We start from the raw sequence: 23,175 nt of genomic DNA, 5'->3' as shown, positions 1-23,175 counted from the left end.
TCCTATACCCATGGGTCTCAGGGCAGTTCACAGGATAAAATCAGAATATAAAACCACAAAGTACATAATCAAAATAAAAACGACAACAACCACCCAATAACCCCCAATAAACAGGAATAATAGTAAGTTACCTTTTTGGGTGATAGGGAGAAAGAAGGATGAGATAGACCACTTTACAAACCAATTTTAACCATTTCTAGACCATCAGCAATAGTAGGTGATAAATAAATGCTTGTTGCCATTACTAACACCATCACATCCACTTAGTGTAAGATTTCTTTTATTCATCCATTTTATATACGTTTTCTCCCAAGGATCGCAAAGTGGTGAACATGGTTCTCCCCTTCCCATTTTATCCTCACTAAAAACCTGTGAGGAAGGTTAGGCTGAGAGACAGTGACTAGCCCAAGGTCACCCAGTAAGTTTCATGGATGAGTGAAGATGTGAACCTAGTCTCCCAGGTCATTGTCCAACACTCTAAACACACACTAACTGTTAGGAGTAAAAGCCATAGCCAACTCCAGTGAGACTTTTACGAAGTGGTTTTAATCCACATAAAGTGGTTTTAATCCACAGAAGAAATAAGAGAATGCAATATATCCCATGAGTTATATATAGGATGGGTTCTTTCTCTGAATCTCTCTTGCTCTCTCTCACACACCTACTGCAAGGACAAGGAAGTGCTGGTCCTTGTGCCAGATGTGGCCCACAGGGCCTTTGAATACAGCCTTCAGGTGCCACACCTCAGCCACATCCACCCAACCTCCTAGAATAGCAGCCAGGCCTACAAAAAAAAAAATAGAGTTTCCATTTATACAATTCCTTCTAAGCCTAACTGCAGCTATCAGGTGATTAGGGGGGATGGAGAAATGATTTCTTTCCTCTTTCCTCTCTTGCTGCACTCCAAAATCCACCCCCAGTATAGCAATTAGACTTTGGGGGGGATGTGAGAGCAAAGGGGAAACACCATGACAGAAGGGAGACAGAAAGCCAAAGGGGGGAAGAGAGCAAAAGAAAGGGAGAAGGGATGTGAGAGAAAGTCAAACAGAAAGGGGTGGCAGAAAGAAAAAGAAGGCCACCAACAGTTTGACCTTAGCCTCACCTGAGGCTCCTGGGAGATTTTTCCTGAGAAGAAAATGTGTCACAACTACATAAAGGTTTGCAACCTTGGTCTACTGGACTACAAAAGCATACATGAAAATATTCTAAGAGCACCTTGATACTGTATAAAATGCTATACAAACATGCTAACTGTAGTATGAGTGCACAGCAGTCACAACAAGAAGCCTTATTTTTCATCTTCAGCACGTGATGACAGGTTATAGCTAAATCCCATAGGAATAGCTCCGGTAAGGATGTTTCATAAGAAGAATAAAAAGTGATGGCTTAGTTCTGGGTAGGGATAGGCAAGAAATTTAATTTAATAAATAGGGTGAACTTATTTAATTTGCACTGTCTGAAACTACACATGAACTGAAGCACAGACATTGTTCAAGATTCACACTTTTCTGAATTTTGCACTACAGCTCTCCAGCTACATAATATGTACAAAAAGCATATACTAAGGTGCAGTGTTCATAAAAATGCACATGTTGATGAAAATAGCATTAAAACACATCATCATCAATTTGTTTTATACCCCACACCTTCCTCCAAAGGAGTCCAGAGAAAATTACTTTGCAATTTTTTGGCCTGTTTTCGTAAAGTGTGATGTCCAGCACTGCACAAAGTACCCCAGGTATGACTGGTTCGGATTAGTGTTGTGCCAATACCTGCCCTCAAATTTCTTGAAAATTTCTCTTCCCTTGCAAAAGAGCATTCTGCTTTCCTGCCTCATTAGCAGGACATGTTCCGATTATAATGCCAGAACTCATGTACAGAAGGTGGATGGAAAGAAGTTTTTCTCCCTAGCTCATAATACCAGAACTTGGTTCGATGAAGAGAAAAGATGGAAGTTTCAGGACAGATAAAAGAATATCCATGCAACACATTGTTAAAGTGTGGAATTCATTTCTACAAGAGGCACCGATGACCAACAACTTGGATGGATTTAAAAAAAGGACCGGGCAAATTCATGAAGGATAAGTCTATCAGTGGCCACTCACCATGTTCTACCTCCCCTTAACTGATGGGAAATGGTTGGGAGGGGGGACTCAGAAGAAATTTGCAGCACTCTTACAGATCCATAGCATTTACTGCTGAGTAGGATGATCCCACAATCTCTCAACTGCTGGTTTTGCCTCCAAGGTCTTGTTAGTTAAAAATAAAAATTAAAAAATGAATAGAGGACATAATAGTAGTTTAGTAGATAGAATTCCCTTCGCCATTATTCACTGTAATCAAAAACCGCTTTCGATGTAACCTTACCAGCAAACATAGCAGATATAAAAATCACTAACATGTCTTCACAAGAGAGCAAAGAATCCCCACAATACACTTGTTCAATCTTTATAACCTCTCAGATAGTGCCTAAACATTGGTGAGTGCTTCTGAAAGGAATGGGAAGGAAGGGCATGTGGGCCTTGGGACTATTGCGTCCAATAATGTCAACTGACAACAGCTCTTCAAAGCTTCAAGAAGTCCTTTCCTGCCATGCTACTTTACCATCTTCAGCTACACAGGTCAGGATTTAAACCTGAGATCTTATCACCTCCATGACTGCTGAGCTAAAGCAGAAGTCTTGTTATCTAAGAGTATTTTATAACCCCTGCAGTCCATACTACACAAAGGTTTGGATTCCACCTAGTCCTCCATGAATTGATGGGCTTTGGTTCACAGATAGGATCAAGATGCGTGAGAGGCAATTTTCACCAATTTCCCTTATTCATGTAGCTCACTGTGCTGCTCCTCACTCTGGAGGATCTTCCAACTCTCTGGAGCACTTTTTCAGGGGTTGTAGAGAAAAAAGGGACTTGGAGAGTTTCACTTGCCACCCACTCTGCACTGGAAGTTCATTTGCCCTTCTCAGGCAGATGGCTTTGCAAGCAGGCACCACGACTTCCCTGTGAAGCGGCCTATTGCTGACCTAATCATACTCCTGTTGCCAAATTGGTCAATGGTGTTCACCTGGGTGCTGTGCCAACTGACCAGTAGCAGCACTTGGCACCATGCCCAGGGATGGGTAAATACCTGGACAGAAGGGCCTTTCAGCCTCTCTCCCACCACGCTGATTCTCCCACCCACCCTCCCTCAGATTAGGGTGTTTTTCCAGTGGTATGACCTTGCTATGGACAGTGTTGGTTGCCAGATTCAGGGGCTGGGCAGGAATTTTTCCCATCTGGCAAATTGGCTCTGCCATTTGGGTTTTTGCCTACCACATAGCAATCGCCACAACTTTGTAAGGCGGATAGGCATTGGGTAAGTCTAGCCTTGGTTGGAGGGGAGGTTGTAGCCTCCGCCTGCCCCTCCATGGGTAAGGGTAAGGATCCGGGAGGAGTGACTCCTGTCTGATGCCCAGGTGGGGGCTAGGGCCATACCACTCCTCCAACAGGGACTGCTTGGGAGATGCCCCAATTTGATGTAGGTCATAGGGCATTCCCCCCTCCCCCACTGGCTTCACCCTTAGAAACACTCCCAACAAACAGATGGGAATGACATACACCATTGCTTACCTCAGTGCCTATGGCCTTTCACATCTGTAACCAATAAAGTTGTGGCCGATTTGATCCCAAAACCCAATGTGCTCTGTGTGTCTAGTTATTTGTATCTTGGGGTTAAGGGTGGTCACAGGGCCTCACCATGCAAGAAGCATTGCAACTCTGCTCAGGGGATGCTCTCACCAGCAGGAGCAACCTTTGGTTCCCAGCAAAGGGATCTGCTAGATAGAAGTGCTAAATGCCTGGATTTGTAATACCCAGGTGGAGAAAACATACACTGTTTAGCATTGTTAAGTGTTGCTGACCAAGCTTTAAGACTCTAACCAACAGAGTGGAATACTGCTCAGCCAAGGAACCCAAAGAGAGCACCCCAGCTTTCAACTTAACTTATCCCAAAATTAGAGACCTATTGAAAATGAGGCTGCAATTATTTGAAATTTGACTCTAAGAACCTTTCATTGTTTTCTCATTCGCTCTCTGATTCCTTTTGCAAACACAAGGGTGGCTTAATCTGGACCATCTCAGCCAGCATTCTCCTGCTTCTAATGGTTCCAATGAGATCTTTTGGGGCTATGTTTATGCAGAGGCTCAGTGCTGGGCATCTGTCAAAGATGCTGCAGTTGCCTACTACATTGAACAGGGAGTCATGCCAGATAACCTCCAAGCTCCCTTCCAAGTCTTTTATTCTGGGCTTATTGGAATGGCAGAGGTGGGGTGCTTCCCCTGCTGAGCAGGCAAGAATGTGATACTTTCACTCCACACCATGTGCTGGGCTGGATCAGAAGAAAGGTTTCATCCAACCTAGTCCAGGTGCATACATATTTCCTCAAACAAATGCTGCTAATTAAAATATTTAGACATTCTGTAAAATTTCAGGATATTTTTGTGAACTTGCTGAAAGTAGAAAACAAAGGTAAAAAAAAAATCTATTAAGCACCATCTGTGGTTTGAGCGACATGAAGCTAAACAAATAGGATCTGTCAGGTCACTATTTCTATATTTAGAGATGCCTGAATAATGGGGAAATTAAATGCATTTGTTTGAGACTTTTAATCCTGTCCCTGAACAAAAGCAAAATAAATAAAACTGTGTTTTCATGATTTCATGGATTTCAATTTTGAAAATACCACCCTATTAGTTATTTCCTGAGAGAAACAGTTTAAAAATGTGGTGGAGCAACCCCAATTGACACACAGAAAATAAACACCACAAAGTCTAAGATAACCATCCAGGACTGGTATAATTCCAGTGTCTTAAAAATTTCTCAAGATCACCTTAACAGAAAAACATGCAAGTGTTCAAAGAAATAGTGGTTTTAGAAAGCATTTGCACTTTCAATAGAATGAGTTGGAATAAGGGACTGCAGAGAGGGGCTCCTACTCTTAATGGTCCCTATAAAACAACAAGACGCACACTTCCAGATCTATTTTGTGAGGGAAATTCAAAAAGATCTTAAGTTAGCAGACCTCAGTAAAAAGTCCTCTTTTAAAACTTTGCCCTATCCACTTACACATTGCCTGTGAGTCCCAACAAGTGCTTTCTTTGCAAAGCAAGAATCAAGTAGGCTATTTTGAGGTGTGCTGATGCCACAAAGCCAAGCCAAAAGGACAGGTTTTTACTCCTTACATGAATGTATCAATAACCTCAAAGATATTTGAGAAAAACATTTGATCCACAATATCTAATCAAAGTACAAATTAAATCATAGCATAAATTAAAAGTTTATTTTCCCGACTTGTCCTACGCAAGTGGCGTATCTTGATTGCTATAGCCTCTTTTATTAATTTTCCACCCATAGCTGACTATCAGGACATACCTCCTCCTCCTCGTTCTCATTTTAAATCAAGCAGTAAAACCTATCCCATTTCCCCCATGTTTCCATTACAGTCTGTCACAAGAAGCTTCTGGGATCCTTAATTGTGAACATGACAGCCATCAATAAGAAAAGCTTGTCAACACATTGAGTGGCACCGCCTCTGTTCTAGGTTCAGTTGATGCTATAAAAGATTCCAGCTCCAACTAACTGGGTTAGTATATTGTCATATATAAAGCAAAACAAAAATATGCTAATAAAGAGGAAAATGTTAAAAAGTTAGTCTGTGAAAAATATATTACCATAATTGCCTATGTAAATTTTGTTTGTGGGGTGGAAAGCAAATTGCCACAGTCCCCTAAAACACACACACACACACACACACACACCCAAAACTCCCTCCAAGAAGAAATATAGTATAGAAAGATTAGCTAGAATATATTTCTTTGGGAGATTAGCTTTCTTCTTGTAGGCAGGTTACTTTCAAATATGTATGCCTAGGAGAGCAATCTCTAGCATTTGTAGACTGGTCCTAAGAGAGAGTGTAACAGGATCTATTCTGTTGTCAAGTGATAATGACCGCTCCCCACATCAAATGGGGGACGCCTTTGGTGTAGTCGCGTGCAGCCCCCCGTATCTCCTGGTCGTTCTGGCTGGCTTCATCCTCCCCAGGCTGGATACCTGGAGGTCTCCGCTTACCTCAGCCAATCGCCCAATCCCACCTGGGGAGGCGTTGCCAAGGGATTGGCCAGGTAAGGGCTTCTGTTCTGCCCACACAACAGAAGCAGGGGCTTTCTATAGCCATCTCCTTTGAGGAAGTGTGACACCTTCCCTATTTACAGATGGAAAAGAAGGCAGGCAGGCAGGAGCGAGCCAATGTCTGGAACACTTATCAAATCCTTCAACGGCAAATAAGTATTTTTTTGTGAAAGCACAATTTTCAAAATAGTTATTTTGCTATTACCGTATTTTTTGCTCTATAAGACTCACTTTTTCCCTCCTAAAAAGTAAGGGGAAATGTGTGTGCGTCTTATGGAGCGAATGCAGGCTGCGCAGCTATCCCAGAAGCCAGAACAGCAAGAGGGATTGCTGCTTTCACTGCACAGCGATCCCTCTTGTTGTTCTGGCTTCTGAGATTCAGAATATTTTTTTTCTTGTTTTCCTCCTCCCAAAACTAGGCGCGTCTTGTGGTCTGGTGCGTCTTATAGAGTGAAAAATACGGTAATTCAAACCCATTAGAAATGGGTGCTTTCCATTTCAAGCCACAAATGCATTCACTTCCTTACTTCCTTATTTCTGTTTTCCTTCCTTCCTTCCTGAGATACTTGCAGGGCTTTTTTCAGGTGGACACCATTGCCATTAAAAGAAAACAAGGGAGGCCTTCCTGGTGAGTTCTGGTACCTCTTTCTCTTCGTTATTAAAAAGAAATGTTATCCAATTGCTCTTGTTCTGGTGGTGGGTGATTGTGCCTTATCCACGGTGTGGGCTGACCTGCTTGCAATTGTACATGGCATTGATTCATTTCTCATTTCTTGCTTGTTCCTTCTTCAAACAAAAAATGGGCCATTTAAGTGGTTGAAGGCTCAACTAAAACAAAAAACAACACAATCCAAATTAAGCTGAAAGGAATGGGACATTTTAACTGACTGATGCTTGAGACAGTGGAATATTGTGTAGGCTTTGGACAAAGGACATTGGACTTGAGGGCTTAGCTAATGGTAAACACTTGTCTATAAAACTGCATCATATGTTGTTGCAGTTTTTGTTTTTTCAGTACATGTCCTAGATTGCACTGATGTGATCTTTTTGGCAACCACTCATATGTGTGTTTGTGTGTTTGTGTATGTATGAGGGAGAAAGAGAGAGAGAGAGAAAGAAAGACTCCAGGTGGTTAGCTCTGGAGAGCCTAACGAGATGCTTCCCATTTTTCTTCATCATGACATTTATGGGCAAAGAGGTACATTGAAATACTTACACCTGCTCCTCCTGATGAAATTAAATATGGATTTATGCCAGCTATAAAGTATGGCCCTTTTTGATCAATTTAGTTCAGCTAAGCAAGTGAATACAGGGGGAAATAGTAAGAGCGATAAAAGAATATGGAAAACCTGACAGTTGTATACTGTGCAAGATGAGGAAGACATCCAACATCAGTGCTAACATCGCATTAGGGCTCCCTTATGTGTTTTCAGATTTCGTTTTACTTTTTCATTGACAAGGCACTGGATTTCTTTACTCACTGCCTAACTGTACCATCGAAGGTTGATAGCGATTAATAATTGACTTGCACTTTAATAAGGCAGACAAATGGTAACTTACTAGAATGATATTAATGATAGCACTAAATCAATATGCTGTTTCCTTCTCCCGAGAAATCAATTATATATTACTCAGCAAATATTTTTCTTTTAATGACTCGTCTTGGGAAACCTGATCATTGACAGCAAGCATGTCATAGCTGCCCCTGAGGCTAGGATTCAATGAGTACTTACCTGAGAGTAAACCCCGCTGCATAACTACCCCCTGGGATTGCACTGTCCAGCCGGCAACCCAAGTTTTCATGGCAGGGATGGGGAATCTGTGGGCATCCAGAGGATGTGGCTGGAATGCAACTCCATCATCCCTGATTACAGGATATTCTACCTGAGGCTGAAAGGAGTTGAAGCCCATCAATAATTGGAGGGCCACAGGTTCTCCATCCCTGCTCCAAGGATGTTGTCAGCCCTCTGCCTGCTTCATAACAGCTTTTATTAGAGAGGAGGTGCAGGGAGACACAAAGGAACAGAAGGAATTGAAAGTCACAACAAACTCCACAAACTCACCTTGTTAACGTGAAATACAGAAGACATCTTAAGGCAGCTTTGTATAGGAGGTTTTCCATGTTTGACATCTTATTGTGTTTTTATATTTGGCTGGAAGCCACCCAATATGGCTGAGGCAACCACTTCAAAGGGGCAACATATAATAATACTAATAAAAATAATAATAATGACAATGATGACATAGGACAGAGTGAACAATGGCCCAGAATTTCACCAGGATGGTGATTTAAATGTATGTATTGCTTGTCTATGTTAACCAATCCTTTAGGCAATCGGAGTAGCCCTGACCTTAAAAGAGATTCTAAATCCAAGCAAATGAATATTTTGAAGTGTAAAAACCAGGGGCTGTGCTCTGAAAGAATAAAAGATTTAATACAGCAAGCAATAATAATGATCCCACACCTTCTGCTTCAGTATCAAGTAATTCCAGCTGTGATATGGAATCTTCCTAAATAAAAATGTGGCTCAGTCACGATCACAGTTGCAGGTTTTCAGTTCCTACTGAACCACGCAGGGAATGTATACAAGTATTATTAGGAGATTTTTTTAAATGGTGGCATTTTATAATGTGATGATTGTGCGCAAGTAGGGACCATACTTTCAGATTTGAAAATAAGGGATCAGGAGCCTCGAAAATAAGGGATCAGCAGCATCACCTGTTCCGGGGACAGTACAGGATATCTAACAATCCGGAATAGCAGTGGAAAGCGGCGGGAAATGGAGCTGGAATAAGGGAATTTCCCGCAAAAAAAAGGTTGACAGCTATGGTAGAGACAGGGGGTTCCTATGATCACATGACAATCTAAAAATGAGTGTATGGCTGGCTATTATTAGACTTTTAGAAATAACTTTTAAAAACTTTTAAAACTTTTTTAAAAAGCCTCTGTATTGCTCTTCAAGGGTCATCTCCTACCCTGCCCCCTCTCATTTCCAAATGTATGTGTACATCCCAATTTGAAAAGCTAAGGAATGCCTACATGCACAAATCACTTTGTTTTTTATAGCAGCAGCAGAGCAATTAATAATCCCAGTTTAATGGAGTGTTTGACTGAAGCGAAATGAAACAGGAGCAATAACATTCACTTTGTAAATACGGTCTGAAACTGCAACGGCAAGTCATAACCGTAAACGAAGGCTAATGTTACGGAACGTTTATTTAGCATCACAAATATATGTATTTGGATTCAAAGGAAATCCATTTGTACATATATGCCAAGGATAATGAAACAGTTAAGACTAATCTTGATAGTTTTATTACTAGCAGGAATCACCTTGTTCTGATCTCCCACAGGTCGCAAAATTGACCTCAGATTATCCCAGCAAAGGCTACATGCGGAAACCATAAACACAGGGGCCCAAACTGCAGCTGGATGGTAGCCAATATTAAATTGTTTCTGAATGTTGTTTTACATATTCAGTGACTGTAAGGGCCTTTTAATCTGCTGACAAGATGATGAAGTGCTCAGACCCTATGCATGTCCAGTTTGTAGAGATGTGTATAGTCTCAGGTTATGCAGTGAATAGGACCAGCAAGGATGGTCCTAATCTTCCTTCTATGCATGTTCTTTGTTACTTTTGAAGAGTCCTCATGCTTCATGCTTTAGCTGAGATTGCAGGGGGTTGAACCAGATGAATCTTGGAGTCCCTTCCAATTCTACAGTTCTATGATTTTATGATTCTGTGCCGGTTGTTTCCTCATGTGATATACACCTAAAGGTGCTATGGTCATCCATTGATCTCTGTACACCATCATCCACCTTGTATTAACTGCCTCATTTCCCAATTTCTTTGCATGAATATTAGTACCTTATTACCTTTTGTAATGCTATTCATATTACTCTGATCAAACATTCCACAGTATCTGCTATTATAAAGGCCGTGGATCCCAGTTCCTCTCAAACAACTTTTATCGATTGATTTGTAATATGATATATCTGCTGTGCTATTGTAGCTATTGTTGTATATTTTAGTTCCAGGTTATACCTTGTTTCAGAATGAGAACAGCCCTTTGGGTGTCCTGCTCACATTTAATGCAAAGCAAGCAGATGATTGTTCTAACCCCCTGCCTTGCATCTCTGTGCCCATTGCCTCCCATGCATTGGAGAAGCTAGAATGCTTCTCAGGGCAACTCCATGAGTCAAGGTGACTCCTTGGTTCAGACCTTCACCCTCCAACTTGTGAAGAAGAGCAATGGTCATAGACTGGGAGAATTTCAGCACACTTGCCCCTGCTCATATGAGCAGCATGCTTGAATAGGATTAACATCTTCCCTATCCATACAGGTTCTAGGAGGGAAGTCAGACTCAAAAATAATGCTTCTGAAAAATATGTGCCTTGTGTTTTAAAGACATGCTCACAACAGACAAAATTGCATGCTGCTTCAGTCCATGGCAAAGAGCTCTGACTAGTGGTCTACATAAGCAGGATCACAGGATACTTCAATATACCCAGTTAGACTATTTGTCCATTTATGCTAGGAGTATCCACTCTGTTGGGCTTGCCAGGGATCCCAGCACCTGCTACTTGCCCCTTTTAATTGGAAAAACCAGGGTTAAACAGCAGGTGTTCTTCATGCAAAACATGTATTTGACCATGGAATTACAGTCCACTCAGCTTTGAAACTTCTGTAAAGAATACACCTGTACTTTTGTGAAACAACTTTTTGGTCTGTGTACACATGGCACTGTATTCTACATTCAATGCACATTTAAATGTTGTCCGTCCCACACACAATCTGGACCCACTGCATATCTTATTCCCCTGAAAAGTGCTTTCCCACAAACTACTTTCTTTCCAGAAATAATGAGCGCTCACACTTTACATGGTGGGTGCCCTTTGCGGGATCATGCGCGGTGCTACAGTTCCCAGGGAGCTTAATGGCAAACAGGGGCTGGCCTGCCTCTCAGTGTTATTATTTGGAAGTTCACACCCACTCAGTAGTCAAGTTTCATTGCTGGGAGGTGGGGCCAGTCCCATTATATATAGGAAGTGGAGCCGACAGTAGCCAGGCAGTCGGCTCAGGAGATTCACTCATCCTACCCTCCCTTAGTTTAATGTTTTCTTGTTTGCAGGTTAACTTTTTCTTCCTGTTTAGCGGGTGCTGCTACGGTCTTTAACTGGTTGCTGTTGAAGGACCGGGAAGAAATTTTCCTGCATTGGCAGGTTTTGTCTTCCTCGTAGCAATTCATCACAACATTGGCGGTTTATGGCCTTGAGTGGAATCCTTTAGTCTTTTCTTCCCTATACTGTGTGTGTGTGTGTGTGTGTGTGTGTGTGTGTGTGTGTGAAGTGGTGACTCACCCCCCTGCAGTGGCGATTCCAGGGTCCCCTCTTAAAGGGGTTGTAATATGGGTGTAACTGGCCATACACTGATAAGTTGTCAGTGAACTACCCTGCGTGCAGGGATATGGGGTGGGCTGCCTTTGTACATATACGTCTTGCAGTGCACCCCCATATCCCATTTATCCTGATGTGCCCCAGTTCCCCTGGCTGGGGGGCTGGGAGGGATACACGCCCAAGGCCTAAGCCAAGGTCTTCCTACATTCGGAAGTTTAATAACGTTGTGGCCTAATTTTAATTCCATAACACGTTGTCAGAATCTTTATTCCTTTCTTATGATCCCTGGGGGCTAGGGCTGTTTTTCGGCCTGGTCACGCAAAAGTTTGATTCAGATTGGTTCAACATTCCCCACCCACCCACCCCCATATATCCATACATCCATACATACATACCCCAATACATTGTGGGTTAACATCTAGCAAGATCTAAATTATCACTCCCTTCTTGATTCACCTGGGACATGTGCAGGGAAGACAGGGCATGGACAATCTAATCAAGAGGACGGTTTTCAAACTTGTCTCAAGCAACCACCCTCATACTTATGGATGGCAGGTTCCAGAATAAATCTAGATTGAAGGCAGCATGTTGAGGATAAGCATGCATGATTCTGCATTGAGGAATTTTCCTTCTTTGTGCTGCAAATGAACACAGCCTTGGTGAACTTCTGCAGTGTTCAATAGGGCATCTGTTATTTCTGATTCCAAGGAAAATGGATGAGATATGTGATAAAAGGGCAGGACCTCAGGGCATTAATGTGCTTCAGAGGATTCTAGAAGCACTTTGGTAACATCTGATTGTTTTAAAAGATCCTCAACTTTGACCTCTGCAAGCTATCTGGAGTAAGCATTTCTCCTGTCGCCCAATATCTTCTTTAAAAAGAATAAATTAAAAGTCTTTGTATCAAGAGAAAGAGAAGCCAACTCACCATGGAAACAAACACTGTGATATAAAAAAATAAATAAACATATGATGGGGCATAGACAGCTGTGCTTCAGTTTGTGGATGGTTCGTTGGCTTGTAAGCTGGAAAATACAAAAAAGAGTGTGCCAGATAAACAGCTGCACTGCTTACTTGCATTCACAAGGCTTAGCTGGATTACAGCAGACCTACTGTTGGAGATCTGTTTAAAAGGGACATGAAGAAAGAAGCAAATTTTGCTTAAGGCTGCAGTTCTGTACCTGGATCCCTGGCAGAACTCAGCGGAACTTACATGTGAGTAAGTTTGAACAACCATCAGAACATATATCTCATATCCATTGACTTCCCATCCACCCTTCTATGGTGTTCTTTTCTTACCTTATAAAGCTGCTAGATTAGTCATATTTTACCCATTATATGATTAAACTACCACTTCTCATCAGCTGCTATACTTCAAACCCTGCATATGTTTTAACATAACCATAATATTTTTTCTTCAAGAAAATTTCTACAAATATTTCTTCAAAAATTTTCTTCTTCATTCTGTTCTTTAATTCTCACAGTTAATCTAGCCATCCCAGCATATTCCATCATTTTCATAAGTCATTCTTCTTTTGCTGGGACTTCCTCTTCTTTCCATTTTTGTGTGTAGACTATTCTTGCCACTGTCGTAGCATACATAAACAAATTAAACAATTCTTTCAGAAGCTCAGGTTCAATTATACCTAACAGAAAGGTCTCAGCTTCTTTGGGCATCATCACTTTAAACATTTAATATATATATTTATATAGATCATTATATAGATCCCAATAGCCTTTCACTTTTTCTGCAAGTCCACCACATACATTCTTTTCAAGGTCCAAGGTTTTCCCTAATTGCAATTTACAAGTTGCTCCTCAAATACAATAACTGAGCAATTTCTAAGAGAGCCAAATTCTTCAAAATAAAATAGAAACATCCCTAGCTGTGGTATTAGCAAAGATGAACTGAAGTGGGGACTTCCGGGTTAGCGCGATCGGTGAATGGCGGATTCCCTCCGAGCTCCGGAGGGAATCGGCTCTGCTGAGGACGGGTCCTGCCGCCCCGGCGACGCGGGGACCCTTAAAAACCGCAGGCGCGGAAGCCTGCGGACTTGGTGACTCGGTGGGCACCTTAAGCGCCCTCCCCGACCCACGAAGAGCCTTTTTAAAGGCTACGGAGAGGGTACGGAGAGTGGCGTGGTGCTGTGAGTAGACCGCTACTTCAGTGGAGTGAAGCCGCGAGCCATGGCCGGAGAGCGCTGACTTTCTTCCCAAAATTTGGACTGGAAAATAAACAACCCGTGAGTAGAATGGAATTTGGACTGTAAAAATTTTTACCTTTGAATTCGGCACGACCGGGGGATGTGCTAAAGGGAAGTCCGCACCCCCCTATCTACAAACGATCTAAAGCAAGGATCGGAGAACTAAGGTGGAGAGATTGTTGTTCTGTCAGATAAAAGATCTTTCCATGAATTTGACAGGAGAAGTCTTTGTGCTGGAGAGAATGGGAGGAATTTTGGAACGTTTTGTGTAAACCCCCCCCCCCCGAACCCAGGAGCGTCCTGTGTGGGTGCCGGAGGAAAAAGAATAAGGAGTTTGACAGCTGTCAAAGGAGCTGTCAAACGGGCGGTTAAAGTTAAGAATTTTGCTATTTAATAACTCTCTGAACTAAAGGTGATACATTTGAATTGAGGTGGTTGGAAACAAAGAAGTAATAAATAATAAAGTAACGGATTGTTGGAAAAGGACTAAAGCAATTGGAATCCCCCTAAGGGGAAACTAGAGACATTACAATGGCTGCAGAGGGAAAATTACTGGCAGAAATAGAAAAAATGTTCTTTCTCGTGGGAATTCTGCAAGAGCAGAGTACGGCTATGAACAAAGAACTTATGACCTTGAACTCTAAAACAAACAACTCTGCTGAGTGCACAAAGGATTCGACTGACAAAAAATCTGCAGCTGAACCAGAAGAGATATTTTTGGAATGGATGGAGAGGAAAGAAGGAGTGGAGATAGTTCAGGTGGAAAATACCAACCAAATAAATACCAACCCAAAGCCTATATTGTCAGAAAATAAGGAAGAAGATTTTTGGATTACAAATCTGCAAAAGATGAGAAAGATGAAGAAGGAAGTCCCTGGAGTACTTGGAATACTGGAATTCAAAAGAATAAAGAAATATGATCGAGACTTCCTTTTTGAGTATGGGAGAGCAGCTGATCTTTTGCAGCAATTGCTTTTAAACATTTTGGATGGAAGAAAATTTGATGTGACTGTGACAGAACTTCTTCAAGACCAGAGGACCAACATAAAGGACTACCAACAAAATTGGCAGAGAGAGACTGACAGAGAATTGAAGGCCTCGGATGTGAGGAATCCGGGCTAGGAACTGTTTTTGGACATTTGCTTGGGAAGGGATGAAAACCGGGGTAGGGAGGGAGGGGAGAATAGAATTTCAAAATTTTATGACTTTTGTATTTGGCCAATGTGACCTATAATTAATATAATAAAGGGAGAAACTCGTGGAAGGGAAGTTAGGTCGACCTTAGAAAAAGGATTTAATGTTTATAAGAGAATTGGAAATGGAAAAGTTAAATGTTTATAAGTAAAAAGAGCTAAGTTTTAAAAATAATAACAATATGTTTAAGATGATAGACAAGAACTTGCTGAAATAATTATTGGAATTGGGATGTATGAAGAGGGGGTGGGGGGAGGCCAAGGAAAGAGGGTAAAGAAAGTAAGGGTATGAAATTGTATATGTGTTGTCTTTGTCTTTTTGTGTGTGTTTGTCTTTATAAAATGTAAAAACCCAATAAAAATTATATATATATATATATATATAAAAAGATGAACTGAAGTGACAGCAAGTGTGCTGGCATGTGGAATATTTTATTTTCTGATTGTGTTTTGTTTTAATATATTTTAATATGACCTTTATGCTTATGTGCCACCTTGCAGTTGAACATGGTTCAAAAGGCAGACAGAGACATTTTAATAAGCAAATAACTGATTCCTCTCTACATATCTGCTTTTACTTGGTTCCTTTGGACACAGTCTCAATCAAGAATTACATTTCCCAGTGCTATGAGTGGTTGAGAACACCCCAATCCCATTTTTGCATGATTGGAATGCAGCCCACTGTACAACATCCATTGCACTGCCCATTTTTAGTTTCTATCACTAGATGGCTAGTGTTGACATATTCCGAATAGTAAAAATCCGCTGCGAAATTATATGTCCGTGTTTTCCCGGACATCCAGACACCATTTTGACAGTCTGACTTCCAGATGTGTTCGCAAAAACACAGATGTATGGCAGCCCCATAGATGGCAGATTTTGGGTCTTATTTTTTCAGAAACATGCCCTTTTCCATCTATGTTTCTGTGGTGTCTTTATTGCAGTATTTAGCACACAATAGAACTGATCCACAGAAGGCAAACTGCAAGAGAAGTCCTGATGTTTTCCTTTAGTGGGTCTTAATATATCTTTCTCAAAGCACACAAACACACTGTGCACAGGTGACCGTTTAAGTCCCAACTCTTCTGTTGTTTATTTTGGGGGGAAATCATGCTGAATTAAATTAAGCACTAATTATAGTACTTGTGGCCGCTGCAACGGAGGCATGAAAGAGCAATAATTTTAGGGCTGATGCTTTTACTTTTTTGACCGCTTGCCCTAGCCTACGGAAAGGCTTCATTCAGTGAAAATAGGGAGGGGAGAAAATTAAATTGCATAATGGGAGGGCTATTACTCGAAATGACATATTAAAAGTTATGACCCGGCTCTGTCCAGGTAATTAGCCTTCTTAGATTGTAATTTTATGTACCTTATGCTTATACTGCTGATTTAGCTTTAAATGATAATTTAATGGACTGAATAACCTAGATTCAGATTTGATACTGAGGACCTGGAATAATTCCCAGCCATCTTAGGTGCTCGTTGTAAATGCACCTTTTCAATGCCCTGTTTTATTACCTGGCGACTGGAAGCACTGGAGAATGGCAAACAAATCAATAAAAATAGAGATTTCTCTTACTGATGTTGGATAGTGGAGACTTAATAACTTTGCTTAGGAGCTAAACACAGAATCGTATGAGCAAATGCCAAGGACTCTTTTTTCAAATGTGTGGAGTTATGAATGAATTAATAAAAGTTGGCAAACATTCAAGCCCATAAGTTATTCCCTCCTCCCTCATTACAGTCATGATTCCCACCTGACAAACCTAAAACCTAATGAGTAGCAATAGCATAATAGCATAATGCCTGTGACAATCTTTACAGTCCAAGTACACACATATTTCTAACCAGAAAAGAAGTAGAGGAGAAATATGTCTGCATCTCAACTGAGGTACTCACGGGAATCATGCTGCCGTGCTGCCGAAGCGAGGCGGTTGGAGGATGGATGGCGGCTAACAGATTGAGGTTGAATCCTGACAAGACAGAAGTACTGTTTTTAGGGGACAGGAGGCGGGCAGGTGTGGAGGATTCTCTGGTCCTGAATGGGGTGACTGTGCCCCTGAAGGACCAGGTGCGCAGCCTGGGAGTCATTTTGGACTCACAGCTGTCCATGGAGGCACAGGTCAAAACTGTGTCCAGGGCAGCTGTTTACCAGCTCCATCTGGTACGTAGGCTGAGACCCTATCTGCCTGCGGACTGTCTCGCCAGAGTGGTGCATGCTCTGGTTATCTCCTGCTTGGACTACTGCAATGCACTCTACGTGGGGCTACCTTTGAAGGTGACTCGGAAACTACAACTAATCCAGAATGCGGCAGCTAGACTGGTGACTGGGGGCGGCTGCCAAGACCATATAACACCGGTCTTGAAAGACCTCCATTGGCTCCCAGTACATTTCCGAGCACAATTCAAAGTGTTGGTGCTGACCTTTAAAGCCCTAAATGGCCTCGGTCCAGTATACCTGAAGGAGCGTCTCCACCCCCATCATTCTGCCCGGACGCTGAGGTCCAGCGCCGAGGGCCTTCTGGCGGTTCCCTCATTGCGAGAAGCAAAGCTACAGGGAACCAGGCAGAGGGCCTTCTCGGTAGTGGCGCCCGCCCTGTGGAACGCCCTCCCATCAGATGTCAAAGCGATAAACAACTACCTGACATTCAGGAGACATCTTAAAGCAGCCCTGTTCAGGGAAGTTTTTAACGTGTGATATTTTACTGTATTTTTGGTTTCTATGGAAGCCGCCCAGAGTGGCTGGGGAGGCCCAGCCAGATGGGTGGGGTATAAATAATAAATTATTATCATCATCATCATCATCATCATCATCATCATCATCATCATACCAGGCTTTCCCCTTTTCTCCATTTCTTCCTGAAATGAAGACTGAGAGACAAGTGGAATCTTATCAACAGAAGAATGGTGCAAGTAGTGGTGCTTGTGACAGTGGGAGGGATCTGTGTAAGGGAGCCTTACCTAGTCTGCCATCCTCCATATGTTTTGGACAACACCTACATTCCCCCTGAATGTTGGTCATGCTGGCTGGAGCTGATGGGAGCTGAAATTCAGCAATGTCTGAGGGACACCAAGTTGGGGAAGGCTGCTCTACTGGGATGGGAAAAAGAATCCTGCTTTGAGTCCATGCTGTCCTGGAATGAACCCTTTCGTCCTAAGTGACTTGGTCGTTAGTATCATTTTACCACATATCACAGAGCTAGAGAACTTCAGGTCAAGGGGTCAAATACAGCCCTCCAGGTCTTCCTGTGAGCCTCAGGAATATTCAAGCTGTGTGGTAATAAATTTTGTTTGCCTTGATGGAGGATGAGTTTCTCTCTTTCTCTTTCTTTCTTTCTTTCTTTCTCTCTCTCTCTCTCTCTCTCTCTCTGTGTGTGTGTGTGTGTGTGTGTGTGTTTGTGTGTGTGTGTGTGTGTGTGTGTGAGAAGAAATTAGGGATGTGTGATGTGTACCAGCCACAAGATTTGACTTGTATCTTTAGGTTTGGGAAACAGCTCAATCTGTATTGAATCTTCTCCGTGTCTTTCCACTTTGGCGCCTTATCTCAGACCATATTAGGTCTGTTAAAAACAAAGCTCTACTTTCTCCCTATTCAGAATAATCAGAAAAAATAAATCCAGCCACAACATCTTTCTCCTTTCTCGCAGAAGTGGAGAGACATAGCAGCCCCTCCAGAGTAGACTAAGCCTACCAAATGATAGGCAGCAGTGGTGTGAGGTGGAATTTTTCATAGGGGAACAAGTTAGGGCCAGAGCCGCCAGCTTGCAAGGGTGATGGGGGTGTGGATATTGCATGTGTGAGCATCACACCTCCCTTTCTAAGCTGGGCAGAAGCTTCCTGGGCTTCAGGAAGAAGGCACCAGGGGGACATCTAGGGAACTAGCCTAGTTTCCCTAGTCCACTGACCACACAACACGGATAGGCAGTTGAATTCAGGGTTCTTTGTGCAGGGCACATTTAAAGTTTTATTTTAAAAACAAAACAAAGCAAAAGTCTGTACATTTATTTTATTCTTTTTCCAGATGCAATCTGCAGGCATGGTCACCCAGTCTGATAAAGCCTGCCAAATTTCACAATAATAACTTCAGTAGTTCTCCTGCAATGGCAGACTTTACCATTCAGGTCAGCGGCCTACAGTGGGTAAGAAAAAGGATCATGGATCCTTAGGAAAGACTGGGTTGGGGAAAATGTCCCACACCCAGCAAGAACTCTCTTCTAGAATGGTGAAAGGCAATGATCTCGCTACAAGGTGAAGAAATACACAGAATCATTCAGGCGATTAAAAGAGTGCCATAATGGCACACCAGTGAAGGACTTAATAAGCTTTTAATGTCACCCCAGAGTCAGTGGAGATATTACTGATACCATAATCCCTCTGATTTCAAAGTACTTTGCATAAGGGTGGAAAAGCAGAGCAGGCACTGTTAATCAGGTAGAGGCTCTTTCTTACAACTTTTAAAAAGTGATTTATATATATTATCATTATCAGATTGTCCCCATTTCTAAATTGCTTGTGAAAGTGTGCAGGCATGAAGGCATCTTTTTTTTTGCTCAATCTGGTTTTCAGTTTGGGAAAAGGCTATAAACCTGAGAATATCCCTTCATTTGAGTTATTATAGCAATACTGCGAGCAGGTGTCTCAGCCATCTTGCGATTCCCACAAGTCAGATCAGAGATAGGGAGAGCAAAACAGCTAGAAAATTGCTACAGGAGAATAATCCCAGGGCCTTCCAAAAAGTGGATCAACAGTAAGGAAACATATTCAATTAGGCTCCCAATAATTTTATTATGGACTTGTTTCTTCTCTTCACATAGAAAACTGTATACTGCCTTGATTGATGACTGTAATATACCCAAGCAATTGCTGACGCATCCAGTTTTATACAAACAGAAATGGAAAAGGCAAAATATGCTTGATAGACCCTGATGACAAATAAACATAAGCTAGCTAACCGTAGAAATAAAACCACACAAAATGGCATGAGGAACTTACGCAGAACATATAGATCAACTGATAACTTGAACTCTTCCTTCCATAACTTAGCAAATTGATCATGCAGTTCAATAGAGCCAAACAGCCACTGAGATATAAAATAGGAGAGACTAAAATAGCATGGGACACACACACACACACACACACACACACACACACACACACACAGACACACACATTTTGATCTAGAAGATTGGATACTCAGTTTGGTATGAGTGTAAGAAGAGCATGTGTGACCAGGCCTGTGGTCCATCTAATATAGCATCCTGTTCTCACAGTGGACAACCAGATGTCCATGGGACATCTGCATGCAGGACCTGAGCCCAATTGCCCTCACCTCTCCTGCAGTTTCCAGCAGCTGGTATTCTATGAAAGGCTAGCTATGAAAGGTAAGGACCTGTGAGTACAATCCACTCTATAACTGACGGTGGGAATATTATGGTTTTGCCAAGGTGCTCAACTGGTAGTCTGTGGTCAGGATATTTTCCTAGGGGAGGCATACACTAATATAATTGACGCACAGTGTGATCTACAAACAAGGGAATTCTTAAGATTATACAAGCCCCAACCAGCAACAAGCTGTCAAATGTGTTTGCATTTTCTATTACATACTCTTACATTGAGAGATGAATTTGTATGCAGTGATAAGCAATAACACCTCTAAGCTCCCACTTCTCATGTATTGACTCAGGATATGAGTAGTTTTATAATAACGTTCCACATTATTGTCAATTTTCTCCCAATGAATTTGTTTGTTAAATTTGTATCCTGCCTTTCCATGAAATGATGCTCAAGGCAACTAATAGCAACCATACAAATAAAGTATAACACAGAAATAAAATACAAGGTAAAACTGCAGAGAAACAAGGCAGATCAACATCTATAAAAACAACCACCTAAAACCAATTTATGCCACATTTTCAAGTCAGCTTATGAGATAAAGGCCTGTCTAAATAAAAATGCATTTGCTTGCTGGCAGAAGGTCATCAGAGATATGGGTACTAGGTCCCAAGGAATTCTATGGCTAGAGCAGGAACTGAAAAGGCACTCTCTCAAGTTGCTGCCAAATATGCTTGAGATGTTGGCAGGACATATAGAATGTATAATCCAGAAAATTAATATGAGAAGTAGCTGTATTTAAGGAATCTACCACTTCGCACGTGGAAAAGAGCACCTTCAAATGCCTCTTCCTCCAAAGAACAGCACTCCTTTTTATGAAGACATAAATGCATTTGTGGATGGCTGACATTTTATAACCAGGTACTTGGAGAACGCCTTAGAAATTTCCTGGGCCTGTTGTTGTTCAACGTCTTTATAAACAACCTGGAGGAATGAATTGTTGTTTTTGCCTCTGTGACATACCCTCCAACATTTCTCCAATGAAAATAGGGACATCCATAATAATAATGATAATAATAATTTTATTATTTATACCCCACCCATCTGATCATGTTGTCCAGCCACTCTGGACGGCTTCCAACATATATAAAAACACAACAAAACATTAAACATTTTTAAAAACTTCCCTATACAGGGCTGCCTTCAGATGACTTGCATAAAGGTTGCATAGTTACTTATCTCCTTGACTCAGGGGTCGCATAACTCCATACCCTCCAACATTTCTCCAGTGAAGATAGGGACATCCTAAGGCAAAGTGGGACATGTTGGGATCAAATCAGAAACTGGAACGGCTTCTGTAAATCTGGGATCGCCCCTGGAAAATAGGGACACTTGGAGGGGCTGTTGTGATAACCTCAGCCGCTACACAAATTCCAGCGTTGATCTCAGAGCATTTTTCAAGTCTAGCAACCACCCCTTCAGACTAAGAAAAGGGACAGGTTTAAACCTTGACCAAAAAAAAAGTATTAGGAATGAATGTGTGGAGAAACAAGCACAACTGTTTCCCTAATGTGGCAGACAACAGTTGGACATCTCTTGGGAAGCCAATATACATTTTCTAGACTTCTGAACAATCAGAGACCAACTCATTCCTGCATGTATTATCTATTACACATTGGATGACATCTCATCGACATGTCCATGGGGATGGGCTACAGTTGAACAGCAATGAAGGAAAGGAGGGAAGGAAACAGACAAATGGAAATAGGTGAAGCAACAGACAAAAGTAAAAATCCCAAAGAGTAGAGAGACAAATTTATACGATGATTATTACACATATAGCTCAACACTGCTCCAAAGAGCTCAATGTGGCAAACATGAATTTCTGTCCTACAGCTGTGTATCAGATTTGGCAGTATCCTGAACTGAATTGGACCAATTCAGGGAGATCTAGGCTTCAACCAAGTCAGATGGAGACAGCCTTGGATTGCCGTGGGTGTGTTTGGGTGGCTCAGTGTGATTTGGGTCTATCAGGGGGTGGAGCGTTTGTGAAGCAGCACGCAGAGGGTAAAATTCTGCTGAGCACTTGTAAGGGCACTTGTAAAGCAGCACCCACAGGACTGAAACATTTTGCTCTTCACCAGGAGAGGGGAAAGAGACACAGTGTTTCCTTCTCCTGTTCCCTCCCGTTTATACACTACCCTAAGGGGAAAGTGAGGCTGAGAGAGTCAGTGGCTGAAAATCACCCAGTGAGCTTCATAGAGCTGAGTAGCAATCATACACTAACCCAGGGGTTCTCAAACATTTTTTTTAAAAGGGATGCAAGTGGCGCTGTGGTCTAAACCACTGAGCCTCTTGGGCTTGCCAATCGGAAGGTTTGCAGTTCGAATCTCCACAACAGGTTGAGCTTCTGTTGCTCTGTCCCAGCTCCTGCCAACCTAGCAGTCCGAAAGCACACCAGTGCAAGTAGATAAATAGGTACTGTTGTGGCAGGAAGGTAAACGACATTTCCGTGCAATCTGGTTTCCGTCACAGTGTCCCGTTGTGCTAGAAGCGGTTTAGTCATGCTGGACATAAGACCCGGAAAGCTGTCTGTGGACAAATGCCTGAAAGCGAGATGAGCTCCGCAACCCCATAGTCACCTTTGACTGGACTTAACCATCTAAGGGTCCTCTACCTTTTTTTTTACCAAACATTTTTCTGTGGCGTCACACTTTCAGAATAAAAATTTGCTTGTTCAACACAGAATTTATTGATAAGAAACACCTTAGGGGAGAAAAGAAACAACTGCTAGCAGTGCCTGATTTATAACACAGAGCACAATATGATCATAATATGATCATGAGACATCCAGAAATTACAGTGGTACCTCGGGTTACA

The sequence above is a fragment of the Podarcis gaigeae genome, assembly GCF_964106915.1.
Source record: "Podarcis gaigeae genome assembly, chromosome: 11".
Lineage (NCBI taxonomy): Eukaryota > Metazoa > Chordata > Lepidosauria > Squamata > Lacertidae > Podarcis > Podarcis gaigeae.
This window is presented reverse-complemented; position numbering follows the sequence as displayed.